We start from the raw sequence: 17,538 nt of genomic DNA on the forward strand, positions 1-17,538 counted from the left end.
CCAAACAAACCCCTCTCAGGAGAAGTGATCCAAGTAGTGGGCGTTTCTAATAAACAGATTAGGACCCCTATTACAAAACCAATGGAAGTGTGTATTGGAAACTTTAAAGAAATGCACAAATTTGTAGTGTGCGATTCTAGTCCTGTAAGTTTATTGGGAAGGGACTTGTTGTGCAAAATTAATTGCACCATATTTTGCACACCGGACGGTGTTGCCATTCAGACCCCTGATGAAGATGGAATATATAAAATTATGTTAGACAAGCAAGGAGCAGGGGTAGATGAATTATATTCAGTAATGACCAGAGACGACTTACCCGATGAAGTCAAAACAACAGTGAATCCTGAAGTATGGGATTTTACAGGAAAAGAAGTAGGGTTAATGACAGACGTAGACCCTGTTAAAGTGACTGTGAAAGAAGATGCAGTCTATCCAAATACTCAACATTACAGATGAGTCCCGAATTAAAGACAGGTGTTGCTGCAGAAATTGTTTGAATGGTCATTGTAAAGGAAATCATGAGTAGTCCCTGTAATTCCCCTATAATTGGCATTAAGAAAGCAAGCGGAAAATATAGGGTAGTTCAAGATTTAAGAAAGATCAACAAGATTGTTGTGCCATGTTGCCCTATAGTACTCAACCCTGCAGTGATATTGTATCAAATACCATGGAATGCAAGATGGTTCACTGTAATTGATTTATGCCATGCTTTTTTCTCCATCCCATTGCATCCTGATAGTCAGTTTTTATTTTCCTTTAAATTTGAGGATCGTATCTATGTTTGGAATTGCGTTCCTCAAGGGTACACATAAAGTCCGTCAATTTTTAACCAAATTTTGAAAAAATGCCTTGAGCCATTGGTGCTGCCTCGGGAATCAGTTTTGGTGCATTATATTGATGACCTATGTCTATAACAAGAAATGACTGTGTAACTGATTCCATTGCCTTATTGAACCATCTAGCAAAGGGTGGACATAAAGTGTCCCCTAAAAAATTGCAATTCTACAGAAGTGAAGTAAAGTATTTAGGACATCAAATAGAACGAGGAACAAGAAGAGTGACCACTGAGAGAATAAAAATAATAAAGTAAATGAAGCTACCACAGTCACAAAAAGAAATAATAATGTTTCTTGGTGTTGTGGGACATTGCAGGCAATGGATTGTAGGGTTTTCTCTACTGGCAAACCCCTTTATACAAATGACAAAGAAATTAGCAAAAGACCCATTAGAGTGGGACAATCTGAGCATGCAATCTTTTGTAAAATTGCGAAATTGTTTATGTGAAGCACCTGCTCTTGGTATGCCAGATTATTCGAAAGAATTCACATTGTTCTGTTGTGAGAGAGAAAACTGGTCTAATGCGACGTCCAGTGGAATATTTTTCTGCTACCCTAGATCCTGTAGCATCTGCATTGCCAGGATGCTTAAAAGCTGTGGCTGCAACATGTGTAAGTATAGAACAAAGTGAGTCAATTGTAATGGGACATCCTGTTAAGGTATACATCCCTCATGCAGTTGAAATTCTGCTAACAAGAACACATACTCAGTATCTCACCCCGAGCAGATTAACCAAATATGAAAGGATCATATTGGGAGCAGAAAATGTGACCATAATCAGATGTACAATTCTTAACCCAGCTACCTTGTTGCCAGACCCATACAATGAGGAAGTGATAGATGAAGCTGAACACGAATGTCTTGATGTAACAACTCATTACCAAGCCCCAACCAGACATACAGGATGAACCTTTGAAAGATGCTGAGCACATACTTTTTGTAGATGGCTCATGTATGCGCCATGAGGAAGGAGGGTTAAGTGCTGCTTATGCTGTATGTACATTGGCTGGAATAGTCGAAGCATTCTATTTACGAGGAGTCAAGTATGCACAAGTAGCGGAATTGATAGCTTTAATTAAAGCCTGCAAAAAGGGGAAAAATTGGAGAGTAACCATTTACACTGATAGTCAGTATGATTACGGGGTTGTGCATGACTTTGGCCAGCTTTGGATGCAGCGGGACTTCCTGACTTCTTCAGGGTCTTCTATTAAAAACAAAATTTTTGTTAAAGAGTTGCTTGAAGCAATACAATTACCAAAAGAGGTGGCAGTGGTAAAATGTGCCGCACACAAGTCAGGAATTGACCGTGTGACTGCAGGCAATCGATATGCTGACCAGGTTGCCCAACACTGTGCTAACTTTCAAATGGCAGTAACAGGAAAGTTGAAAATTGTGAAATCAGCTGCCAACTTATGCTATTGTCAGGATTACAAACATGGAGAGAAATAGGAGAACTCCAAGATGAAGCAGAGTCAAAAGAAAGAGAAGAGTGGGAGAAAATTGGTTGTCAGAGAAGGGCAGTAGACGGTGTATGGGTTTACTTAGATGACAGACCTGTATTGCCAGACTGTATGCTTGCACCCATTGCTAGGATGTATCATGGAGACACCCACATAGGTAGAGATGCAAGAGAGCCTTTGCCAAAGATGCTTAACATGTCAGGAAAAGAATCCTGGCAAGAGAACAATAGTCTATACAGGGACAATTGGAAAAACTGAAGGTCCCTTTAAAAGACTTTCATTCAGTTGCCTGTTTGTCGAGGATTAAAATATGTACTTGTCATCGTTTATCTATTTTCAAAATGGGTGGAGGCATACCCCACCAGAAGAAATGACAGCTTGACAGTGGCCAAACTCCTATAAGAGAGTTCATACCGTGTTTTGGTTTTCCAGTAACTATTGAATCAGACCGAGGGTCTCATTTTAATAATGAAATAATTTGATTAATTTGCGAAGCCTTCAAAATTGAACAAAAGCTGCACTGTGCTTACCGCCCAGAGGTATCTGGAGTGGTAGAACAATTGAATGGCACAATTAAGTCAAGGCTGGGAAAGGTGTGTGCATCCACTCCACTGGATTGGATGCTTTACCTCTTGTTCTGATGTGACTTAGAAGTATTCCAGACAAGAATACCGGATTGAGCCCCCATGAAATAATCATGGGGAGAACAATGAGGCAGGCATGTATACCAGGACACAAGCTGTTAAATATAACTGATGATTTGGTACTGGAGTATTGCAAAAAGTTGGCTGTTCAAGTGCGTTCTATATCTCACCAGGTTGGAGAAGATGCAGTCCCCAGGCAGTCGAACCCAGCGCACGATGTGAATCCCGGTGACTGGGTTGTAGTGAAGAATCATACTCGAGAATCGTGCCCAGCACCAAGGTGGGAAAAACCACATCAGGTTATATTAATTACAACAACAGCAGTAAAATGTGCAGGTTTGCCTAATTGGATTCATGCAAGACATACAAAAAGAGTACCAGCACCAGACTAAGAAGAATCTCAACAGACTCAAGCAGGAGAAGGGGCGGAAGGTTGTACTGCTGAAGGATCACGAATAATAAATCCTGAAGTAGCTGAAAAGAAACAACCAAGCTCTAGTCAAGATGATTGGATCCCAATAGTTGAGATACCCAAAGAAATTATAAGGACAAGGAACCAAAATAGATTAGCTAGTCAGGAAAAGAGCAAGCACCAGGTAGGAACAGAAGAACACGCTCAAGTAAGTGAAACCACGATTGTTAGGGAACCTGAGCAGGACCAGATAAGGAAAGAGCAATCTACTCAGACAGACGAAGTTGAAGTTACAGCCCCAGTGTCTCAGGAGGGACAGATAGGTCCTAGAAAAAACGTTCCGGCAGAAGAAAATCAAGAAACAGAAAGATCTGAGAAGGACCAGACAGGCGAAGTCAAACAAGTTCAGGTAAAGAAAGAAGAAAAGTCAATTAAAACTGACCTGAACAGAGTCAGATTAGGGAAGAAGAACGCATTCAGGCAGAAGACATCAAAATAGGAAGCCCTGGACAAGGTCAGGTAGAGAGGAATTTGGAAAACGAAAATAACCAAGTTGTACCACAACATAGTGAAAATAAAAGAACACTTGAAGAAGGTGAAAGTGCAGTGCTAAAAGAATCAGGAGAGGTGATAATTGGCCTAGTGTCATCAAGAGAGTGAAGTACCGATTTAAACCCATAACAGAGGAACCAAAAAAAGTAGACAAAGTATCCAGTCAATCTGGACCGTCAACCGAAGTGCCAAAACGAAAAAGTCCAATATTGAAAATAATAAATAACAAATTCAAGGGTCCAGAATGGACATATGTTATTCTTGAAGATTAAAAAAATTAAGAGATAATTGGAGAAGATGATGAAAGCTTAAACGCAGAACCAATTGATGAAGAAGTGAGGCCAACCTGAAAAGGATTTCCTTTTTTATTCTGTCACGAAATTTAATACTAAAGTAAAGAAGAGAAATCTTATTCCAATTGATCAATGGCTGACAATAGAGCTGATGGAAAACCGAATTGTGTAAAGAAATGTTGTAGAATATATGTAGGTAGTATATTTTTAGTACTCATAATATGGTTAGTCCTAACTGTGGCCATTCCTTATTTGATGGTTACAAATGTAAAAAATAGCACTAATACACATGGAAAGGTAGATACCATCAAAGGAGACAAAGTAGAATTAGAAGCACCAGATGAGTTAGATTTACATCACACTGTTAATAAAAATGATACAGACTTGAATGTTTTTACCAATTTGTTAGTACAATATGTAGAAACCATGGAGGTTAGTGATTGTTATGTATGTATGAAATTCTATGTCAGGACTGGATGTAAGGATTATGCCTTCTTTCTTCACTTTATTCCATTAGCAGAATGAAGGTAGGTTTCCCATGAACCATAGGGAAAAAGGTAGTCAAAAAAGAACAACATGGCAACAACCAATCAGCAACCAGCATCAATGTCCAATCCAGAGCGAGAGCGTCCCACATAGTCTTTTGCTAGTGTCCTCTCTTCCTCTTTCTTCGCTGCTACGCAGCAAGATAAGTACTCTTCAGTTTTTGTACTGTGTAGTGCTTAATGGGATGTTGTAGTGCTTAATGAGGTGTTTCTTGCATTTTGCTGTGGTTATAATTACATGTATGCTTAATTACACGTTTCTTGTGTGGGGTTATACCTCATATTCTGTTGATTGTTTGGATTGTAGGTGTTGCGCTTCACAGCGCTGCTACCCGTTTATGTGCTTAATATTTTCTGTTGCCGGCTACACGCGCTTTCGTTTCGCGCTCCGGTGTTATTGTTTCTGTTCAAAGGCTCCGCTGGCTTGAGGATCTCCTTGTCCCTACGCTGCGCGTTGCTGGGTTCGCTCTTCAGACCTCCCGCCGCTAGAGGGCACGGGAGGTCACGGACTGCGCGTCGCTGTGTTTGTTTTCTTCAGAGAATTCAAACACCGCGCACGCCTTTGTGGAGAGCCCGGTCTGAGGAGAACGCCCGCTTTGGGGTCCGTAACGGCAATCGGCGGTAAAGTTAACCCGCGATTGGCCGTATTTGCATATTTACGCTCTGTTTTCTCTGCTAAAACAGCGTGTAAGAGAATTTCAGAGTCCTGTATCTGATTATTGAACGCCTCGTGTGAGGTCTTGTACTTTCCCTGTTCAGGGATTCTTTAAGGGACTCAGCCCAGACCGGTGAGCACCCCCCTGGCATTGGGGGTGTAGTGATTACGTGTATCTTTTTCTGCCACCAGTGGTCCCTTGGGGCTTGATCCCCTGCAATTGTGGCACTTCAATTCCGCCAGTGAGTTGGCTGACACCCAACCTATTGTTGAAGGCCTGTGTAAGGGCCATTTCAGTTGCCACTCCATAGTCTTTCTTGGGGAGTCATGGAGTACTATGACGAATTCCCGGAGGAGGAGGATCCTCTAGAAGAGATGCCCTGGGGGGATGCCTTTTATGAGGCGGTTGATTCCTCGATTTACCAAGCTGTGGGCCAGGCTATATCTCCCCTTGAGGACAGGCTTTCACGCCAGATAAATGAGGCGTTCTCTCGCCTAGAACAACGCATGGGTACCCCGGCCACTCTGCCTACTCCCTCTGTTCCCATTCTCACGGGCTCCCCGCCGAGCAAGCGCCCTCGGGTTCCCGGGGTGGATTCAGACGCTTTTGAGCGTTTATGGCAGGCTTTCCTGGACAATCAGGCAGTACAGCCGGTTATCGTTCCCCCCCTCCTCCCCCTGCCCCTAGAGATACTGACCAGGATGCATCAGGTGTTCCGGACTCGGATCCCGGTCCTTCGCGACCGTGGCTTCCTCCTCGTCCTACTGTTTCCCCTTCGGTCACCTCAGATATGTTGGATCCAAATGATATTATTCATCCCCGCTCTTCGGAGTGGGTACCTGGGGAGAAGGTGGCGGCTTATGTCGCAGAACACATCCGTCGACCCTTAGAAAAGGAGGCTCGTAATTGCCTGCGGGCGGAGTGCCCTCGCCCCTCATTGGAGGGGAAAGTAGCTCTCACCCCCGAAATTGACACCAGAATGTCCACTTTCTTACAAAAGTTCATACGTGACCCCAAAAAAGGGATTGATAGGTCCTGGAGGGCTTGCCAGGACAAGCTCCTGGACACCCTTGGACCGGCCACCAAAATTTTAGATATGGCTGAGGAGGCCAAGGAGTCCGGCTCTATTATTTCCCCGGAAACCCTCTCCAACTCGGCTGAAAGGGTGGTTATTTTTTTGGGCAATGCAAATTGCGCCCTCTCTACAGAGCGCCGTAGGTCTCTCCTTATAAAGATAGATCCCAAATTGGGAGACCTGGCGGATTCTGAGGAGGGCGCCATGGCTCAAGGGGGCTTGTTTGGCGAGCCCTTTGTGAAGGAGCTTGGCAAGTTTGTGAATACCTTCACATCCCTCGACAGGGCACAGTCTACCATTAGGAAAGTTTTTCCCCGTGTTTTTCGTGGGGCCGGCCGAGGCAGGGGCCGCTGGGCCGGTCGAGGTCACCAGCAGGGTAACCTGAGAGGCTCCGGTCAGTCGCAGGACCAGTCCCGATTCGGGAATTTCTACCCTACAAGAGGCCGCAGAGGCAAAGGAAGAGGATTCCGAGGAGGAACCACCGCCTCAAACTCCGGTGAGTTTTCACATTTTTTCCCCGTCAAAAATAGGGGGGCGGTTGGCAAGTTGCTACCAGGCTTGGTTGTCTCCCACGCACAATTTGGGTTCTCCAAACGGTGCAGGGGTTTCATATAGACTTCATGGTGTCTCCAGTTCAGCTCGCCAGTCCCCGGCCCATTCAGTTTTCGGCTCCAGATGCAGCCCTGGTGGACGAGGAGGTCGCATCCGTCCTGCGGAAGGACGCCATTCTCCCCGCCTTCTGCCGTTCAGGGGGGTTTTTGAGCAATATTTTCTTGGTAGACAAAACAGACGGCGGCAAGAGACCCGCCATCAATTTGAGCGAATTCAACGAATGGCTTGTTTACCGCCAATTCAAAATGGAGGGAATTCATTTCCTGCAGGATGTTTTGCGCCCCCACGATTGGATGGTTCGTCTGCACCTCAAGGACGCCTATTTGGTGATCCCGATCTTCCCTCCGCACAGGCGGTTTCTTCAATTCACCTGTCGCAACCGTGTTTACGAGTTTGCTTCCCTCCCGTTCAGTCTCTCGTCGGCTCCGTGGTGTTTCACCAAGGTTCTCAAACTGGTGGTGGAATTTTTGAGAGCAAGAGGGGTCAGGATGATCGTGTACTTGGACGACCTCCTTTGATGGCCTCTTGCCCGCGCCAACTGGAAGTTCAACTCCAGATGGCAGTGGGTCTCCTTCAGGATCTCGGGTTTGTCATCAACCAGAGCAAGTCTCTCTTACATCCAACCCAGTCGCTTACCTTTTTGGGGTTCGTGATCGACTCAACGTCGTCCACCCTCAGTCTTCCGGCCAAGAAAATCTCCAAGATCAGGCATGAATTGCGTCGTGTCCTAGCCAGGCAGAAGGTCTCTCTCCGTCAGCTCGCCCGTGTGGTAGGGCTCCTGTCAGCCTCAATTCATTTCCAGGCCCGCTTCATTACCGGGCCTTACAGCGTCTCAAAGCTTACTTTCTCAGAAGAGGCTTCCCATATTCTCACACGATTTCTCTCACTCCCGAGGTGAATGCCGAGATCCAATGGTGGCTGGACCACATGGAGGCCTGGAACGGCTGAGGAATCTTTGGGTCAGCCCCAGATCTGGTGATCGAATCAGACGCCAGCAGAATGGGCTGGGGTGCACGCTCCGGGGAGTTGTCCACAGGAGGTTTGTGGTCTTCAGATGTCACGGGCTTCGTTGGTCTTCTCCTCGGGATAACGCCGATGCTAGGTTAGGGTCCACCTCCCATCCGCCCCCAGTCCGGAATACGTATAATACCCTCGGACTCAGAGGACAGGTGGGCGAGGGAAGGGAAGGATAGGGACTGCAGGGAGAGAGACCTGGAAAGAGATAAGGAGAGGTATTAGACACGGCGCCTGCGTCCCCACGCTCCCATCCCTTCGTCGGGCTCCTCCCCGTACCTGTAGCTCCTTCCTCCCCGGTGTGGTCTCTCAGAACTAAGTTGGGACGTAGCCTCGACCCAGTTATCCTCACTGGGCGAAAGCTCAAAGATCCGGATAAGTGTAAGTGAAGGCAAGTCAAGTGGCCGGCGCTTCTACTCTACGCCCGGAATCCTGGGGCGGAGGAGCGGCGCGGCGGTGCTGGTGTCCCCCTCCGCACTGTCCCATTGCTTCACGGGTACGTGAGGAGTGGAAGGCAAGGTCAGGAGGAACCAGGGTCTGGAGCGGTAAGCGCTACCACTCAACGCCCGGAAATCCTGGGGCGGAGGAGCGCTGTGGCGGTGCTGGTGCCCACCTCCGCACGGTCCCGTTGCTTCACGGGTACGTGAGGAGAGGAAGGCGAGCTCGGGAGGAGCTAGGGGCTGGAGCGGTACGCGCTACTACTCAACGCCCGTCAATCCTGGGGCGGAGGAGCGCTGCATCCACTGTCGCACCCCTCGTAGGCGTTCGAGGAACGATAGCGGAAAAGGAAGGCCTGGTCGGGGTCAGGGTGAACTCGGGACGAGGTTCTGCAAGGCTGCGCCTCTCTCACTCACCTCGACCGGGACCGGCTGGGACTTAGCTGCGCGCGGGTTGCTGTGACGGATGACGTTCACCAACGGGATCCGGAGTCTCTCTTCTCGGCTGACCGGAGTGGAGGGACTCGGCTGGACGGGTCTTGGCTGGGCCGTTGATCTGCAGGTACGGGTCAGGAATCATTGGCAACACCCCCAAGTCAGAAGGGACCTTTATCCAATTCCCGGGCTCTTGCGCTGGCACGTGACTTGTGCTGCAGCACCTTCTGGGAAATGAAGTTCCGTTCTCCGCCGTTTCGCGGCAAGCATTGGAATCATGACACCAGACGAACAGAAGTTACACATAAATTGTCTGGAACCTTTGACCGGCTCGTTTGCCGTACGTTGCTGGATGAAAGACTTGGTGCAGTCCTGTGTTCTGCTGAAGATGGACAACATTTCCGCAGTCTGGTATGTAAACCATCTGGGAGGCACCAGGTCCAAAGCCTTCTTGGATCTGGCGGCAAGTTTCTGGCAGTATTGCCTGGACAGCCAGATATCAGTCACAGCGGAGTATCTCCCTGGTCGGGACAATTTGGAGGCGGATTTCCAATCTCGCCACTTCAGAGGCTCCAGCATGTGGATGTTGGACAGGGCCATATTTGTGGCTCTGAACGAGCATTGGGGCCCATTCTCAGCGGATCTGTTTGCGTCCAGACTGGACCACCAGAAGCCTCGGTTTTTCAGCTGGAGACCGGACCCGTTGGCGGCAGCCACGGACGCGTTCCTCCAGGATTGGAGCCTGGAACAGGGATACGTGTTTCCCCCGTTTGCGATGATCATGCGCTCTTCAGCTCAGGTTCGCAGGCAGAGGGTGGACCTGGTGATGGTCACTCCCCTATGGAGGTCGCAAGTTTGGTTTCCAGTTCTTCTGGAACTTTCCTTGGATTTTCCAATCCTACTCCCCCAATCTCCCACTCTTCTCACGAATCCCGACGGGTGTCTTCACCCGCTGGTGTCAGCAGGATCGCTGTTTCTCATGGTGTGGCGGATTTCCGGGGTAGATGGGAAACCCCAGGACTTTCGCGAGCGGCTGAGAGCCTCACCTCAAAAGCTTGGGCAGACAGCACAGTTAAAAGATACAAGTCAAGTCCGCGTAGAACCGATGGTCCAGTTGGTGTATGCGGAGGGGTTACGATCCCTTGGTCGCAGGCGTGGTTCAGGTAGTGAATTTTTTGGCCCAGCTAGCTTCTGATGGATTTGCCTATAGGTCCGTTAATGCCTTTAGGTCAGCTATTTCGTTGGACCATGTCCCGGTTAATGGCGCACCTATAGGGGAGCACCCCCTGGTTTGAAAGCTGCTTCGGGGCGTGAGGCTTTCGTTACCTCCGGAACCTCGTTATTCCGCCCTGTGTGACGTGTATCAGGTTCTCAATCTTTTTCTCTCCTGGCAGCCTAACCGGTTTCTCTCTCGGAAGGAGCTTTCAGCGAAACTAGCAATGCTCCTTTGTTTGGTCTCTTGCAGGCGAGTCTCGGATGTTCGGGCCTTGGATATTTCCGGAAGGATGTTCACCCATGACGGGGTCACCTTCACTCTGCTACGTCGCACTAAATGCCACACTAGGGTAATCTCGTACCCGGCGTTCCAGGACTCACCGAAGTTATGCGTGGTCAAATGTCTAAAGGCATATGAGGAGATGACGGAGGAGTTCCGTCCCCCAGGAGAACGCCAGTTGCTCATTGCGCTCCGTAAACCCTTTAAAGCAGTTTCCTCACCCACCATCGCCAGATGGGTTCAGTGGGTGATGAAAGAGGCTGGTATAAGCCTTCGTGACTTTGGAGCACATTCTGCTCGTGGAGCGATGACATCAAAGGCGTTCGGCCTAGGCTCACGTCTTGAGGATATCCTCAATGCTGCTGATTGGTCTTCGGACTCCACTTTTAAGAGGTTCTATTTCAAACCAGCTGGTTGTGGGCAAGCTTTGAACAAGCATAATCCTCTCCACCAGTCCTGACATAGAATGAAAAATGTCCTAGCTAGCGTAACGGAAAGTTTCAATTCTATTAAGGACTCGGAGGCGGGGATTATCCCGCCCTTCGCTCCAGGAGGATCCCACCCCGTATGACAGTAAGTAGACGTTTTCCAGTTGTGATTGACGCTTTACTGATTTGTGTAACCTGTCTTGCTCCGTAACAGGGTTCGACTGTGTTTTCCCGGGGTAATGTGTCCCTATCGTTTGCAGGTTCTGACGCTCAAAAACAAGATATTTGAAGAGTGCGGAACAGCAGTCGTCGCGCTCCGAAAGAGGAAGAGAGGACACTAGCAAAGGACTATGTGGGACGCTCTCGCTCTGGATTGGACATTGATGCTGGTTGCTGATTGGTTGTTACCATGTTGTTCTTTTTTGACTACCTTTTTCCCTATGGTTCATGGGAAACGTAGTCTTTGTTTACCTTCATGCTGCTAATGGAATAAAGTGAAGAAAGAAGGTATAATCCTCGCCTCTGAGTCCTTAATAGAATTGAAACTTTCTGTTACGCTAGCTAGGAAATTTTTCATTATCCTCATCTGTAGCAGAAGTAGTAACATATCATCATTTACCATTGACACATGGTATTTCGTGTAGCGTTTTAGCTAGTTTATTTTATAGAACAGGGAAACTGCAGTATTATTATTCTAATGTAGATGTGATTTTTTCCAAGGTTCCTATGCAAAAAAGCATGAACCCTGTCCTTAGTATGAGAGACTCACAATTTATGGGTGAATATTTTCTAACAATGAAAGCAATAGATATAGCCAAAGCACACAAGCACAATTTAACATGAAGAAGAGAAAATATTTTTGAATTTAGTTGAGGGAAGGAGACAGGATTTTCAAAAGAGAGCTGCTGAACCTAAACCTTAGATACCTAAATGGGCTGAGGAGAAAGAACATTATGCAAATGGCAAGACTCATGCTACAATGTCTTTGGTTCTTGAAAAGAAGGGAGAAATCTGTCTTCATAGCTTAAAGACTGAATATACCCATATGTTTATTGGTTCCAGTGAATGTGAACATAATTTCTTATTAATTGGGGTATGGGGACTAAAAGGAGGGACAGATTCAGTATTTCCTGGAATCTATTAATTGTGTGGTAATAAGGCCTACTTTAGGCTGCCTGACCACTGGTATGGGAGTTGCTATTTTGGAATAATATTCCCTAAAGTTTATCATGTAAAGAGAATCACTGGAAGCAATGAAGACAACTGTTAGGAATTCACAACATCAGGCATGCATAATTTGTCGTCATCCTTTGGGTTTTAATACTAATCATGTCTTAGTACATATTTGATTCCTTGTCACAAATTCTGTCTCACTGTGTGCTTGATTTATGCATGTTTGTTTAATGATTCCATGGCCAATGCTTGTTGGTTCTCAGAAGACATTGCCAATGCTTGTTTATTTGTAGCATGGCCAATGCTTGTTTATTCTCAGTGAGACTAAGGACACCTTCTAGAAGAAGCACTGACGTTACGTGAGCCAACGCTCAGTTGTGGGGTATAAATGTCAGCACTCAATGCTTCACAAGCGCTTGGCTTTTTGTTAATCATCAGGAGAGTGTGTGTCCTCGTTTCCAAGGAAAAGCATTTCCAAGGAAAAGCATTGGATGTTTCCAAGACTCTGCATTTTCCTTCTCCAGGCAGGTAGGACTTCGAAGCAGTGACAGTGATTAATGTGTTTCCAGCAGAGGCTTCCAGATAACTTTCTTTTCAAAGCTAAGTGCCAATTAGCTTGTTATTTTAACCCCTTCGGTGCCACGCCCTTTCCCCCTCCTGTGCCGGGCGTTTCCCACGCGGGTGGGTTTCATGACGAGATAGTCTCGTCATGGGCACAGCGCGACCGTGCTCCATGACGAGACTATCTCGTCATGGGCACAGAAGAGGTTAAAGGTGACTTTTCAAGCAAGCTGAAGGAAAGAATTACGGCGCTTCAGCTGAACAATGTCAAACTTTTAGCGCAAGTACTGGGACAAAAATCTTGCGTTTTGGTCCCTGTTAAAGAGATTAAGTGGTGTTTAATGTTGAAGTACATTTGCAAAATGCACAGCATATGACAGTAATATAGCTGGTGTTTAATTTAAGGTCTGACATTTACATTTATATTGGATGTTAGTTGCATGCATGTTCTTTTCACAAGGTTGCAAGACTGAAACCCAGGACTTTAGAGACCTATTCCTGATTGATGAACAGGAATGAAGAGATCCCAATTATGGCTCAATGATAATTAAGCAAAAGGTATAAAAGCTCTTGTAAAGGAAATATTTATTCATTTTAGTCAAAAGACATCTCTTTAATGTATGCATGTTCTGTTTCTAGTGTTATTTAGGTACATACATAGAGAGAGAGAACACAAACCTTAATTCCCAGTTCAGTTTCTGCTAAAGGTCCAAAAGGTGAACAAGCCAAAATATTGAGGTAAATTACAAAAGTATTAACGAAGAAATATTAAGATGTTAAAAGGATAACACATTCAAAGAACTAACAATCATACTTGTCTACAGGTGAACATTAAGGCACGCAACACCCCCGGTGAGAATCCAGATCCTGGCAGGTCCAGACGATTGCTGTCTCTTCTTTCTCTCTCTTGTCATCCCAATTCCCCTTCCCTCCTGGGACATCTGCTAGAGCTCCTGTATCCATTCAGTAGCGCTGAGAGTTGTTCCAAGAGGATTGGAGAACTAACATCACCCCTGCAAACATTCCTGGACTTCAGGTGAGTGGCTGGAGTCTCAAGTTGACAACAACAATGAACTAACACGTGTAAAGAGAGCTAGTTTTTCAGAGATTGTAGGAGACATTTTTGGTGCATTGATACCTTTGGTGGGAGTTCTTCTAAATTCACGGAAAATGTGTCAATTGTCTACAGTAGTTGATCGGTTGTCTACTGACACTGCTGGAGGATTCTTACTGATCAACACTGAATTAGTTGCGGTCAGATCTATGGTTATGCTAAATCGACTTGCTCTTGACATACTATTGACAAAAGAGGGTGGAGTCTGTAGATTATTGAAAGCGCAGCATTGTTGCACGTATATTCCAGACAAAAGCGTTGAAATTGGAAAATACATTAAAAATATTATGAAATTAGAAGAAGAGTTGAAACCACTGGAAGTTGAAAATGTTTGGGCAAAATTGACAAATAGCATTACTAGTGTAGGTAGTTAGTTTTCTAACATAGGTAATGGTATTCTAGGACATATAATACTGCCCATAATGGGAATAACACTCTTAGTATTAGCTATAATTTTCTGGCATAAATGTTGCCAAGTGAGAAAGAAATGTGAATTGAATGAAAGAGGTAAGAAAAGAAAATTCAAGGTAATACAACTGGAAGAATTAAAAGGAGATTTTTTCAAAAGAATGAGAGGATTACAGTGTAAGGGGGAAAAAGAAAGGAATGAAAAGGTTGAAGAAGAAATTGAGATGTGCTAAAGTTGGCATCTGATTTAGTAGCAATTAGTGATGGCATTAAATGCCATCAGAAAGGGGATTGATGGAGCAAGGTTTCGTATTAAAAGAAACCTGCTCGGACGCAATCCTCTCAAATAACGTGTGACACTATAATCAACCTGTTTTGTGAATATTAATATTGCATTACACACATTATATTGTATCTAGGGGAAGCTTTCCTATGTGTATTACTAACAAGTAACCCAAGTGTCTTAATATGGCCGCCAAAAACGCGGGAAGTTCATTGCGCATGCGTCTACTGCATCTACATAGTATGACATATTCTGTCGCTTGGTGGGAAAACTTTACAGCTGCGCAATAGCTTTAAATATGGCCACTTGAAACTCACAAATTAACACATATGCTACTGCTTGAACTAAAACTTGCAAGTTCTACTAAACACTAATGCAAAACATTTAAATATGTAAATGGGGATAGAGTAGAGATACGTGGTATACAGTGAAATCATTTATTGTCACATTTTAACATGTCTTTTTCTGACTTTATTATTAGTTCACGTTTGAGCCTCAGAGGGTGACTGAAATTCCTACATCACATGACCCGTGCGTGTGCGCATAGAAACTTGCCGAAAACCTGAGATGACACACACTTGAACCACAGCCAAGGCCACAGTGGCCGAAGATGCCTGGGAAAGAAAACTATTAACCCACATCAGCAACAATTTTGAATAAAATGTATAAACTCGAATTGATCATAATGAGAAATGCAGGTGGGAATAAAGCTATGGGAAAGTAAATTAAGGGGCGGAAACATAGAACAATGGTCCACATTAAAATTATTACTTTTAATATGGTGTGATGAACTCACCTCCTCGCCCTGACGAATCAGAATAGGGGAAAACACAAACAATTGCAATTCTGTGGGGAGGTACATGAATATAGAATAGTATAATTGAGGTGAGTTAGCTAGAGACTTTGTCAGACTTGTCAGATCCGCCATACCGACTCATCACTGACCCAACGTGTATGCTGCTACTCCGTCTGAGACGCTGTCTCAGACCCTGCTGCTGCCAGAATCTCTGCTCGAGAAATTGAGCTACTGATCGCTAATCTAATCATCTAGAAGGGAATTTCGGAAGAGGGACACTCGAGGAGAGTAGTATCAGAGAGGGGTGCGACGCTGGCGTTGCGCTTAGAAGTCACCTTCCCAGACCTGAATCTGTCCAATCCTCTGTCTGCATCCTGTCCTGGCAGATTCTATCTGGCTTATCTTCAAGAGTTGGGTTCATCTATCACCTTAGGTAAATATAAATCTGAGAAGACTGTCACTGTACCTGCTCTCTCTCTCTCTTTCCCTTTTCAGGTACTGTCTTCAATGATCATTATTTGACTATGTTTTGTTGTCTTAATGTTGCCTCTTGAAATGATGTGTTTAAGCTGTGATTGATTTTGACTCACAAAATTCTTAATTTAGATAAAGGTTTTCTAAACTTTCTGAGGTTGTGGTTATTTCAAGTATAAGATAAATGTCGTTTTCTACCTTAAACCATTTCAGAAAAATGATTCATCGAGAAAGAAATCATTAAGGAGATAAAATTGGTAAGACTTGGTAAAGGTGAAATTAAAATTGCAGGTAAAACTCAAAAATTGATATCAGCGGGGTTTGCTAGCTCATTTGTGTGAATGGTTTGGGCCCAGGTGAGTATTTAGGTATGTGTGTGTTTAACCCAAGCTGGTGACCCGCGCTCTATCAGCACTAATCATAATTTCTATGGAAAATGAACCGCCTCAGTGTGTTCCATTGCAAAATTAAATGTTTTAAGTGTTACCAGTTTATTCAAGATGGCTTCAGGTGTGCCATACTTTTGTCATAAGTAAGACTGTTAGCTCTCTAGTTGTTCTTTAGAACACTCTGGAAAATTCTGTCATTGGGCTATACGTGGGCTACATCTGGATGATATTTGTGCTCCATTTGGGCTCTTTAATCTCTGGTGGCCATCTTGGGAGACTTATTTGTTATGAAGTTTCCTAATTTCCTCCAGTGTTGCCAGATTGGGCTATTTCCCGCACAATGGGGAGACATTTTTCTAATTGTGCGGGGAAAAACCCATACCTGGCGGGTGGCTACTTTTTGGGCTGTATGCGCAATTTACTGGCTGTGGGCGGCGCCGACCATGATGAGTCTGTGGCGTGATGGTCCAGTGGCAAATGAGCACGCAGCACACGCTAACACAGTGCTACTCATTGGAGGACCGATCCAGGGTCTGCCTACCTGTGCGCAGTGATGACCACGCCCACCCTAGTCTAAGAGAGCAGCAGCATGCATGGATCACGAGCGACACGTGAGTGACGGCGCACGTTAAATTGTGTAACATTGTTTGTGTAGGTGCAAGCGCACCTGCTTTGCACATGCGCGCAGCGCTGCTCCACAGATCTCACCACCTAGATTTGTAGTATGTGTGCGGGCCGATTTGTAGAGCACAAAAACGCTATAAATGACGGCCCTGGGCATAATTTTTTGGCCAGCCCCCGCACGGTTCCATATAATGCTGGGGGTGACGTGAAAGTGACACGCTCCCTTCGGCACGGGGCACAACACATGCGCTCTCTCTTTCGGCGCATGTCAGGAGTCGGGACAACAATGCTGGATGGCTGCAATGAGGCAGAAATAGGTAGCTACTGACTCAGGGAAGTGGAAAAGCCCATCACTGAGACGAACTCCCATGTGTTGGAGGCACAAGATGGCCATGGAAAACCGGGCTTCCCGTCCTGTACATCTGGACATAGAGCAGTGCTCGCCTGAGGGGCAGATCGGGCACGGCTTCCTTTCGTGTGCTGTGACTGTGTGTCTGGGCACCTCACGCACCGCACTGCTGGCCATCGACAACCTCAATGGTGAACCGGTGGATTGTTCGGGTGGAGCGTGTACCAGAGGAGCGAGGCTTCAGTCTGGAAGAGCGCAATTTTTTTATGCAGATAGAGCTCGCCATCACAATGTCGGGCGGTGCTCTGCACGGTATGTCCTCATCCCTTACCCTAGATACTCTGACGGATGCCTCTCATATCCCTGCCAAAGAAACGCTTACTTAAGTGTCTCTCTTCCTCGCACTCTGTCATTGCTAGATTCCCTTCTCCAAGAGACATCATCCTCTGCCAACGTTCCGTACTGTTTGTTA

Source organism: Triturus cristatus, chromosome 10 (assembly GCF_964204655.1).
Source record: "Triturus cristatus chromosome 10, aTriCri1.1, whole genome shotgun sequence".
NCBI lineage: Eukaryota > Metazoa > Chordata > Amphibia > Caudata > Salamandridae > Triturus > Triturus cristatus.